This window comes from Podarcis cretensis (genome assembly GCF_951804945.1).
Source record: "Podarcis cretensis genome assembly, chromosome: 1".
Lineage (NCBI taxonomy): Eukaryota > Metazoa > Chordata > Lepidosauria > Squamata > Lacertidae > Podarcis > Podarcis cretensis.
Window position 1 is genome coordinate 68,519,351 of NC_137170.1, and position 12,639 is coordinate 68,531,989.

General features: G+C 44.1%; 1 protein-coding gene across 1 annotated transcript in view; it reads left to right on the forward strand.

Annotated features, from left to right (window-relative positions):
- The first annotated feature begins 8,297 nt into the window (after window positions 1–8,297).
- Window positions 8,298–12,639, forward strand: part of PPFIBP2 (PPFIA binding protein 2) — a 106,786-nt gene continuing 102,444 nt past the window's right edge. The window contains exon 1 of the mRNA XM_079964240.1: window positions 8,298–8,316. The gene's annotated coding sequence lies outside the window, so the exon portion shown is untranslated. The remainder of the gene's footprint in view (window positions 8,317–12,639) is intronic.

Below are 12,639 nucleotides of genomic sequence, written 5' to 3' on the forward strand. Positions count from 1 at the left end.
GAGATGATCATAGCAGTTATGGTAGTACCTGGTACAAGGAGAGAGTTTTCCAGCTGTGCAACTGAATGTAAGAAGAATCCTGCCAGGTCCATACAAAGCTTCATCTCTTTCAGCATACTGATTCCCATGATCCCTGAGTCCATGATCAATAAGCCTCTCCTACTGTTGTCCCCAACAACTGGCATTTGCTAGCATATTATTCCTAAAGATGGAACTACTGACATACTTACCCAACATAAATTTGTCAAATCTTTTTAAAGCTGTCTAAGTTAGTGGCCATCACCATATGCTATGACAGGGAATTGCATAACTGAAGTGTGCACTGTGAAGTATCCTTCCTTTTGTCTCTCCTGAGCCTTCGGTTGATCATTTTATTTTGGTGACCCCAACTTATTTTGAAAGAGGAAGAAAGCTTGTTTCATCTAACCACTTCCTTCACACCTACATAATTTTCATATGGCCCTATTCACACACTTGGTCAAACGTGTGTGGACTTAAAGTGAGGAGAGGGGTGTGTGAACATGTACATAAAAGAAAATATTTAAAGCATGTTGCATTGTTAGATATTTTTACTCCTCTGCAGTTGGCACAGTGGGCATTAGATGGCAGCAAATCATTGCCTTTGCTCGTCTTCCTCCAGAAGCTGTTTCAAACCAGTCATAGAGCATGTTAAAAACCTGTTGTTTTTAGTGAAATATTATTTCAGAAAATCCTGGCGTCTTCCCTCAAAAATATACTTCTGTTCAAGAGAGATTGTTCCCATGGGCATAGCCAGGGTTTTCGTTAGGGGGGTAGGCTTTTGTTGGGGGGAAGGTTTTTGTTGGGGGGGGGGGCAAAACCTCAGATTTTTATTAATTTAGGCCTGCCCCCCTTGGCTACTTAAGTTGTACTAGGTACAACTTGTTCCCCAGTAAAACTGCAGTATTTATTTACTGGGAAAACACAGTGCCTCAGCCCCTCGCTCTGTAGGACAGCAGTTACTCAAGTGTAATGGGCACCTTTTGGATAGTGCCTGCAACTTGACTAATAATGTCTGACACAAATTCTTCCCATGTGTGTGAGGAGGAATTGCACTGTAGCAGTAGAAATCCTCCATCAACTCATGTACTTTGTGAATATCTGAAAAGAGATCCTGTGTAGACAGCTGGTCTTTTTTCTTTTCTTTTCCAAAATAGAAGGCTTTAACACTGTTTTAGCATGAATTCCATACAAAGCCATTATCATTTACTATATTGTTGTCAACATACCATAAGAAAATGACAGAATGAATGGCAACGGCAATTAACTAGCAGCAAAATTTAGCTGCTGAAAGACTTAATAAATTAATTCCAGAAACTAAAACCCAGGAAATAATAATTTTTTAAAAGGTAGAAGGGGAAATACTTTGGTGGGGTGATTCAAGAGGAGAGATACTGTTTCTCTGTTCCCCGTCTACCTCACCCTACCCAACAACTCTTCTTGGAAAACTGAACTTCCTATTCTTTTTTAAAATGCACCCCATTGTTATTGGGGGAAACAGACATCTAATACAGACAGAAGTTTCTTTGTGACATTAGCATGTCTCCACTGTGGCCGAACTGAAACAAATAATTCTTTGTGACTGTGAAAAGGATTCTCAGCACGATCAATTAGCCAAGACACCAGGACAGCTGGGAGAGCACAAGGTCCAAGAACAGCTGAGCCTTTAATCTGCAGTGACCAAAAGTGCCATGCTTGGGTATGTGTTAAATAGCACACTTATTTCACCACTGTGCTTGGACTTGTAGATGTCAGCTGTGCATGGTGGGCTGAGAAACAGAATACACTGTTAATGTACTATTGAGGTCATGTGGGTCTCTGACAATGTATTAAGAGAGTTACAGGAGAAACTTCCAGTCACATTCTAAATTTCTGCAGAGCTCTGATATTCACATTTGACTGGGGCAGGAGTCTTTGGGGAAAGTTGGGAGAATGCCATTTCTCTCATGTCTTGCTTATGGAATTTGGCTCCTTCAATAAAGAGCTCGTCAGCATGGACTTATTTCCTCTGCTTCTGGATATTTCATGGAGCCAATGATGAATTGTAGATAATATGTGGGAAGAAGAGAGTCTGTTGACTGACAAAAGCTGCATTTGAAGAGGTGACCAACATTGCTGATAATGCATCGTAGGAGAGCTGGGTGACCAACTTCCTGTTAACTCAAAAGAGTTCTTTAGAATGCAAGCTTTGCCTGTTTGCTGAGAAGATACTCTAGCACAACCAGAAATAATTACCACTGGCTCACAATAATGAATGTGTACTCCAACAGGTGAGAGGTTTCAGAGGGGCAGCATTCCCTTCGGAAGGCAATCACTGAAGATTTATTGGTGTTTTGTTACATTTTGCACTTATTCTACAAAGATACAGGTTGACCATAGGCGAAGGTACAGGATTAAACACCCCAACAGTCCCCTCACATCAAGTTTTCTAGGGAAGACTACCAATACTTTCAGAGCCCCCTGGCCCAGCCCAGCGCTGTCCTTTTTTTTAAAGCTTCAGAGCTCCCAATCTTTCCTTCTTAATTTCTTCCTTAAAGAGAAACCTGGATTGCCCCATCCTTTAGAGAGAAGAAAAGTGCCGCCCCAGTTCCAGAGCAATCTGTTTGCTCACTGTCTAGTCATTGTGAGACAACTATTGACACCTTCCTTGCAGAGCTTTGTAAAGTCACCCAGACCAATCCCCCAAATTGTAACAATATGAATATTCAGAATTCAATGCACTTCCTGACAGCGGAGGAAAATGGCACAACCAAACACAAATTCATTAGACACACTCTCTCTATCTTGTCCAGTGCCAGATTTGCATACAAGCTAAACAAGCTATAGCTTAGGGCCCCGCTCTTTTGGGATCCCCCCAAAAAATTAAAGGAAAAAAACCTGGATGTACATTTCCAAAATATAAGATAAAAAACAAATAAAATAAAACCTACATACAGCAACAGTGTTTTGTGTTGTGTAGGCTCTTATTTGTTATGTGCAAATTGCTTTAGATACCTATTAGGTCCATAAATTACCATACAGCATTTATTCAACACAAAAAACAGTGATAATTTGTTGTTGACAAAGGACAGCTGGACATATAAAGGGCCCCATTACCTTCAGTAGCTTAGGGTCTCATACACATAGTTGAGAAATATCAATGGGGAGAAAGGTGGGATGCAATTTTAAAACACCCCCCGACAGGCTGCAATCCTAACCTCATTTAACTGGAAGAAAGCCTCCAATGAGTTCCAATATGACTTACTTCTGAGTAGACAAGGTTGGATTGCATGAGATAGACTACAAACATTTTTTAATCATTCAATTGGGCCTGGAGATGATCTTAAAAGCAAGCTATAGACCCTATGTGGGGAATCTTTGACCTTCAAGATGTTGCTGAGATACAACTACCATCAGCACCAGATGATGGCTAGGAACATACAGTACTATAATGCTACTATGTTTCTGTGTCACCTGCATACTGACAGCATCCAACACCTATTTCCCTTATGACCACACCCATGGGCTTCATATTTATGTTGAATAGCATTGGGGTCAGAATAGAGCCCTGTGGGAGCACCCAAGGAAACTGCCATGGGATTGAACATGAGTTGTCCAATGCCATCCTCCAGAACCAGCCCTCTAGCCAGGATCAGAATCAACTTCACACCAGAACCTCCCCCTCCCAACCTAAAGAGCCAGTCCAGTAAAATGTCATGGTCAATGATATCAAAAACCATTGAGGTCCAGGAGAAACCACTGGGTCCCACTCTCTTTGTCTAGCTCCCAGAGAAGGTTGTCCATCAGGACAACCAAGACAGTTTGGGCCCCAAAATAAAACCAGACTGAAATGGGTCTAGATACATCAGCGTTCTCCAAGCACATATGCAGCTGACTTACTCCAACACCATTCTCTCAAGCCCCTTGCCCTCCAAGGGTGAGATTTGCAACCAGATGATAGTTGTCAAGCATCACTGGATTCAAACAGAGCTTTTGAGCAGCTGCCACGCCACTGCCTCTATCAGAGTGTTAAGGACTGCCCCCCCTCCCAATTGATGCAACAATATGTTAATCATCTAACATTTGGGTGGTACCAAAATGCAATGCTCCGTGCTAATATAGAAAAGGTTAATTGTAGGATTGCAATAAATATAATTTCAGTTCATTAAAAAGCAACAACCTATTCTTGCCACCTTTTAATTACGCTGCACAAGTACATTATAACTAATTGCGCTTATTATGACTACTTAAACTCTGCTTGCTATAAATCCCAAACGAACACAGTCACATTCAAGATCACCAAGAACGCTCAGGAAGCAGATGTTGTTTTGGTCTCAGTGTTGAAGATGTGCAGATATCACACACACTCAGTGACCTGTATAGGTGACGAAACACAAGATAACAGAAGCTGTTGTCAGGCTCCAGATCAGCAACCTGCACTCAAGAGACCTGCTCAGCAAACCCTTTGGGCTTGTTATGTCTCACTATGTGACATGCTATCCTAAAAACCAGATAAGCAGGAGCGAAAGATGTATTATCAGCTTGAAAAATAAAATAAAATTCTCCAGGACACAGCTTTAGAATGGGGACCCATGAAATTTCACGGATTTGCTTCATTTTTTAAAACACCAATGTACACCTGTCACTCATTTATACAGACTCATTCATTTGAAAGTAGATTGGCTGGAGGAGAAGCCCAGATAAAGCTTTGTTTTTCCCCAGGAGGCAGTTGTCTACCTTCCCCTTCAGGGGCCGTTTCCTATCTCCGTCTCTGATTCTGTGCTTATTTCCGTAGACATGCATTGGCTGCATTTGGACAGAACTCATTTGAACTGGGACAAACTGCGGTTAGCTGGCTTAAACAGGTCACCTGTACTATTTTATGATCCTGACTTGCTCTGGTAAAAGTTTAGCTGCATTTCCTATTAACAGAAAGCAACAGTTGTTGAAAATGGAAGTTGATGCTTCTGATCTCGCAGCCATGCTGGAGGGGATCAGGCTTGTGCATGTAACACTAGATGAACACTAACTCCAAATCGTGCCACTGTCTGTAGCCCATGGGGTGAGATTTGCTGGGAGCACTGAGCATCATGCCTTGAACCTCAGATAGCACACATTTCACTTGTCTGCATGATCCTGGCATGCTAATCACACACCCATTTTTGCATCTTCCTCAGCACAGGTAGAATGCAGTAGGGAGGTTTCACCCAAGCAAGCTGATGGTTGCCAAAAGGTGTGGCCTCAAAACACTAACATGCTATGGATTAGTGCTGAATGGCATGGTGGAGAGAAGTGTATATCTGACCTCCCAGCAGGTGAATCACAGCTGCTTACTGGGAGAGGAAAGGTGGCAGAAAGTGTGGTGCAACGCAAATGCACCAGGAGATGCACCAGATTGGTTTTGCTGGTGCATCTGCAGTGCGCTTTTCACCCTCCTAGTCCACAACAGTGACTCACCTGCCATCCTCCTCCTTTCGACCATACCATCCACTACTGCTATGGCTAAGCGCAGTAGAGAGTAAAGAGAAACAGGATCTCCTTTTCTTTGCAATGACTCCTTATCTGCCACAAATGAGCATGGATATTAATTACTGTTTTCCTTCCTCATAATATCAGAACCCAAGCTCATCTAATGAAGCTGTAAATGGCGAGAGATTTAAGATAGACAAAAGGAAGTACAAAGCACATTTATTGATTTAGTTAACAGATTTGTAACCTGCTTTTTCAAGCCACGTTCTTCCCAAAGCAGCATTATAATACACACACCAAAACATAAATCAAATATGATTTGAAAGCATTTGAAAGATCTACTTCATTTTACCATTAAAACCAGCACAAAAGTAAAAGATTGTGCAACGTAGAAAAATCAGACAGTAGCACCATTTCTAGTTCTAGTACATTTCTCTGTCATAAGAGGCGTTGATGGCCACCAACTCAGATGGCAACTTAGAAATTCATGGAAAATGAGGCTATGAAAGACTACTGGAAAGATGGTGGCTACACGCCACCTCCATTTGTACAGAGGACTTTTGCTCTCATAGTTGGCCATTGCAGGAAGGAGGATGCTGGGCGACATAAGCCTTTGGTCTGATCCAAAAGGACCCTTCTTATGTTCTGAAAAGTCCCACTGTGGTCATAAGAAGCTGTGCATAGGACTGCAGTCTTAGTTTGCTCATCACCACCCAGTTTCTGGTATCTCTTCCTTTAAGGAAGCAAACTGGCTTTGCTTTTAACCACAAAAACGTAGGCAGTAATTATTTTTGGGGAAAAATCCTGAAAGTGGAGGTTCTTATGATTTCAGCAGTTTGGATTTTAAAAACAACATATAATGGAAAAAACCCACAATACAATTAAGGGAATTGGCAACATCCTGTACATTTAACTAGTCAATGGAACTGTGCAATTGTATGTTAAATGGAAATACATATATTGTGACTCCCGTGGAATCCCATGAATTTCACAGACACACTGTTGAGCAGATTAGCAGGTCTAGACTCCTTGGGGATTTATGTACTTTAAGGTTCTCTCTCTAATCCAATTTAGAGGTAATGATCATTGAAATCAGTGACATTTATTTCTGAATAATCATGGCTTGCATTAGGCTGCAGTTCTATACACACTTACTTAGAAGTAAGTTTCACTGAGTTCCTTACTTCCATGTAACCATACATAACAAGGAAAAGTACAGTGGTACCTCGGGTTAAGAACTTAATTCGTTCTGGAGGTCCGTTCTTAACCTGAAACTGTTCTTAACCTGAAGCACCACTTTAGCTAATGGGACCTCCTGCCGCCGCCGTGCAATTTCTGTTCTCATCCTGAAGCAAAGTTCTTAACCCGAGGTACTATTTCTGGGTTAGCAGAGTCTGTAACCTGAAGTGTCTGTGATCTGAAGCATCTGTAACCCGAGGTACCACTGTATGTTTATTTGAACTGTACGTTCAACTGAAATTAATGTGACTCCCATGTAAGTATGGAAGAAATAGGATGAAAATAGCACAGAAGGGAAAATATCCCCAGCTTCAGCTTTTCCTATTGCAGGACTATAGTGTAGGGATGGGGAACCAGTCAGTGTAGACAGGGATGAGCCAGGGATGTTGTTGGACTTCAACTCCCATCATTTCCAGGCAGCATGGTCAATATTCAAGGATGATGGGAGCTGGAGTCCAATGACGTCTGAATGGAAACAAGTCCCACCATCCCTGACGCTGACAATACTGTTGATGGAAAAATAAATAAAGGAGAATTCCTTGATGCCAAAATCAAAGTCTGGGGCAAGTACTCATTGGTGAGAGAACTCCAGTCTACATGAACTCAGCATGTAGAGAGGGTTGAGCTGGTGACTCCAGTTCGGCTTCACAGCTCTCAAAGCCACTCTTTTGAGTTTCTATACCAACCAAGTTCACTTTGTAACTAAGCTAAGGTTTACTGCCTGTGCAATCATTCTGAAACACATGAATCTGGCCTTTGGGGGAATTTGTAAGTACAATAATTTTTAACCTTACCATATGTGTGCTCTTTTCTATGCTGGGGGGCGAGAGGGAAACTTGGGAAAGAAACTGTTTCAGGGGGGCTTTTGGAACTCACTTGGAGGGGCATATTCTAAAGGTCAAACAGCCTCTATTTCCATGCTTTACTTTGCTGCCTATATTGTGACTTTGCATATCTGTTGGGGATTCCTTTGCCTCCAGGAATTCTCCCTTCTATAATTTTTCCCTTCAACCAACAAATACTAGCTGAGTGGGCTCTTTTTAAGTCAGCTTCCTAGTTCTGATGAGTTTTAACCCAAGCAACCTCAAGGTGGCCGCAGGTGTCCCCCCCCCTCCTGTAGTGGAGGCGAAGCTGCACCTGCTGACATTCTCCCTTCCATAGACCCCCCTCCCCCTTGCAAGGCCCCTGTACTCAGAACTAAGCCCCACTGAAACCAACGGGACTGACTCTCGAGGAAGCGTACAGAACCCCCCTCTAACCAGCAGGCTAAGCTTGCTGCTGCACGCAGGAGCCCAGAAGCAGCAGCCCGAGGCTCGAGCCTCATAACTGGGGTCCGCGCGTCTCCCTCCGCGCCGGAGCAAGGCCGGCGGGACTCCCCCTCGCCCGGGACCCGCGCTCCTCTCCGAGTGGGGAATCACGTGGGGACCCTCGCGGCCGTCTGGCCCCGTCTCGGGAGCCAATTGGTGCGCGTGCCGCGAGGGGGCTTGGAGGCGCCCGGGAGCCCGAGCGCGCGCAGCAGGGACGCGGCTGCTTAAAAGGGCTGCGCGGAGAGAAAGGCAGCCGCGCGTTCTTCCGCGGCAGCGGCAGCGCCGCCAGACCTCACCGGGCAAGGTTAGTCGCGTCGCGCCCGCCTTTGGGGGCGCAAAGCCGGGCTGGCTGGGCAGAAACCGCCGTCGAGCTCTCTGCCTGCCGCGGGCGGGGCGGGGGGGCTTTGCAACGAGTCCCTTGGGGTGGGGGACTGGGGAGAGGGAGTCTTCTGTCGCTGCTTCCTCAGGTGTGTTGCATAGGCTTGTTTCACTGGCCGCCTAACTTTCTTTCGCAAACTTAGAGCGTAGCTTCTCTTCTCTCTCTCTCTTTTTTTTTTTTTTTTTGCGGGGGAGGTGAGGTAGTTATATTAAACTATGGAACTCGCTGCCACAGCATGTCACGACAGCCACTAACCTGGACGGCTTTTAAAAGAGGAGGATGAGGCAAATTGATGGAGGTGGAGGCTATTAGCCGTGATGGCTCTGCCCTGCCTTCGTGGGCAGAGGCAATAACGCTGCTTGACTACCAGTTGCTGGGAACCATAGGAGGTGGGGGGGGGAGTGTTCTGGTGCTCAGGTTTCCCACCTGGCTGGCCGCTGTGAGAACAGGATGCTGGACTGGGTGAGCCACTGACCCGATCCAGCAGGCTCTTCTCATGTTCTTGTGTCTGCGATGGGGGGAGGCGGAACCTCTTTGCTTCTTCCTAATGGATTGTGCTGCTCAGCACATTTTTAAAAGAAGTAAATTTCCATTGAAAACAGAGTATCTTATTTCTGAATGTCTTGGGGTTTTTAAAACAACTTGCAGTGCGATACTAATTGTGCTTTTACTTTGGAGCAAATCCCATTATTTCCAGTTAGACTCAAGAGTGCAATCCTGTATTCCGAAGTTAGCCCTGCTGAGTTCAATTCCCAAGTACTTGGGGATCCAATCCTGCACTGACTTGGAAGTTCCATTTTCTGAGGGGGAAAATGCCTGGGATCACTTCAGTTTCAGAGTGTTTTAAGATTGCAGCCTCACTGGAATGTTATTAAAGGGAAATGTCCTGGGAGGTGCTTTGTACCAGGGCACACTATGTACCCAGCACTGTCTCTGGCTGGGAACAGTTCTCCAAAATCTCTGAGCAGACAACCTTCACATCACCTGTGACCTTTTCTTTTAACTCAAGGTGCCAAGGGTAGAAGTTAACTTTCTGCATGCAAGCGCAGTACTGTGATCCTCCCCTTCCTTAGTCTTTGGAAACATTTGCCCTTAATTCCGACTGTGTGGGACAGTGATGGGAGGCATGCTTTGCACATGCTCAGAGGCACATGAAGGAGTGAGCAGAGCTGGGCCTGCTGCCCCTCCCCAGTCTGCACTCTGGTGAAGGTGTGAATAGAGCCTACCTTGCCTACAAGTTGCTTTCTTATAGACGTCTCAATGAGACTGGGAACCCTACGGGAGATGGGGTTTCTGATCATTTATCCAGAGCAGGAATAGCCAATATGGTATATTCCAGATGTTGCATACTACAACTCCTGTGATCTGTGACCACTGCCCATTGTGACTAGGGCTGATGGGAGTTGTAGTGCTAAAAAAATGGAGGACATCATGTTGACTACATCTGATCCAGAGCTGGCTCTGTTCTGACCTTTAGCAGACTACGGCATGTAGGGGATGTGGACAGCAGGGACAGTTTTTGCATGCACCCTCCCTCTCTCTCTCTGTCTCTCTCTCTCTCACACACACACGGTATCTTAACTGGACTAGGCCATATTATCATGCCTACTCCAAGCAGCTGGTTCTTGGACTTGAGGTATGATGCTAAGGTAAAGGTAAAGGTACCCCTGCCCGTACGGGCCAGTCTTGACAGACTCTGGGGTTGTGCGTCCATCTCACTTAAGAGGCCAGGGGCCAGCGCTGTCCAGAGACACTTCCAGGTCACGTGGCCAGCGTGACATCGCTGCTCTGGCAAGCCAGAGCCGCACACGGAAACGCCGTTTACCTTCCCGCTGGTAAGCGGTCCCTATTTATCTACTTGCACCCGGAGGTGCTTTCGAACTGCTAGGTTGGCAGGCGCTGGGACCGAGCAGCGGGAGCGCACCCCGCCACAGGGATTCGAACCGCCGACCTTTCGATCGGCGAGCCCTAGGCGCTGAGGCTTTAACCCACAGCGCCACCATGCTATTCAGAAGTAAATCCTGCTGTTTTCCATGAGGCTTGTAAGCATGCAGTCTTTGTAAACCGCTTTGAGGTGTATAAATAAATTAAAGGTTCTAATCTTGAATTCCATTCAACCCCAGCTCATTGAAACTTTGGCTGCAATGAAAGTAAACATCTGGGGCTGACTGTGGCATAAATCTTAATGCCAAAAGATGCAATCTATAATAAAATCCCAGCAGTATGTTCCTTATGGCTGCAATCCTATACTTGCTTACCTGGGAGGAAGCTTTACTGAACTCAGTTGAACCTACTTCTGGGTAGGCAGGCTGCCAGGTAAATGCCTCTGGGTTTTTTAAAAAAAAATTGTGGGGTTTTTTTTTGTATTAAACCGTCAGTCTTTTGCATAGGTAAGAATGCACTCTTACCCTCTATGTTAGTCTACTCTATACTTTCAAGCATATCACACTAGGAGCTGTGGGCCTGCATCATCCTGGGATATGTGTGTAATGAGCTGGATATTATTATTATTATTATTATTATTATTATTATTATTATTTATTATACCATCCTATACCTGGTGGTATATAAAACCACAAAATACATAATCAAAATGCACTAGCTGTCTGAGCACATCAATCTTTGACAGGTATCCTATGCAGACACAACTTAAGGCTTGAGTTTGACAGAAGCTGATGAGCGTTTGAAACTAGTCACTTTGAGCCTTTGTCTTTTTTTTTAGTCATCCATTGTAAATGGGTTCGGAGTTGTCAAGAAGTCAAAGCATTGCAATAAAATCAGCTGCACAAGCTGGAAGTATGTTTTACATTTAATTGCACTGGAGCTTTCTTCCTAGTACATGTACTTGGGCTCTTGGACTTAATGTGGATTTAGCCCAGTCCTCTCTATGTTCACCTTGAAGTAAATCCCACTGTGTCTAGCATGGCTTATACTGGAATAAGGGTAACCAGGAGTTGTGTTTGAGTTGTGTTTGAGCTATTGAGTTTCACTCTTGGGGGAATATAGCAGGGTTCCTGGATTACACAGAGCTTTTCTTTATATTGTTGGCTAAGGTAGTTCAAAAATATTTGGATGTCCTATAATGGTTAACAGGCAACTTCAAGTCCTACAAATGGCTTTTGATTTCTAGGGTAAAAAGTGTTGTCTCTTCTTTTGGAACACAAGGCAATAGATACCAATGGTATGATTTAAGTGGCAACATGGAAGTCTGGCTGAAGCATGATGACTAGAAATGGGAACCATATATTCTGCGATGCACTCTTGGGGTCTTGTAAAGTTGATGTCTTTTAAACATTTGTCGTCTTTTTGGGATTTATTATTTCTCTTACCCAAAACATATTACTTTGATCTCACAAGCTTTGTGTCTTACTGCTTTGCTGTAAGATAGTAGCTTTATAGCAGCTGAGAAATGCAGATTTAAGTGTCACTGTTAGTTTATTTGCAATGATGAGAGTGGCCATCTCCTATACTTGAGAGACACTCTGTGCAAATGGAAAACGTTGCTATGAGACAGAAGCATTGTTACTCCAAAAAATATTCTCTGGAGTCTGTGGTTCCATAAAGGACCCATTGAGAGCCACTGAAATCAGGGGGACTTCCTAATAAGTAAATAAGACTGCAAAACTATCCCCACCTCCTGGGAGCGAGCCTCACTGAATTCAATATGACTTACTTCTGAGTAGACCAGGTTAAGATTCCTGGGTAATTCAGTGCATTTTCTGGTGTGGATGGGTACGCATTTCTACTGAAAGTTTGGTATTGCAATGAAATGGTTAAAGGCTGTAGAAGATGGAGTGAAGCCTCTGTTCAGTTCTTCCTTACTTGTGTACTGTATAGGTCATAGCAAAGATGACTAATCTGTAGACCTCCACAAGTTGTTGGACTCTAGCTCCCATAAGCCACAGCAAGCAAGGCCAGTGGTCAGGTATGATGGTAGTTGGAGCCAAACAACACCTAGAGGGCCAGAGGTTAACCACCACTTCATGATATTGATACATGATAAAATCAGAAGTTGTTGTTATTAAATTGTCACTTCTGACATTCTTGAGGCTGGAAAATATACTTGGAGCTAGGCTGAATAGGCATATTAAAATATTCTCTTAGCACTTAAGATTTCAGGGGGTGGTGTGTATGTGTGTGTCAGCCCCAAACTATTGGTACCATGTTGTTATCAATTAAGAATTTGATATATTTTTCCATCTCTTCTAACAAATTGGGGAAGCCACACTTGCCCTGTTTTTTTTTTTG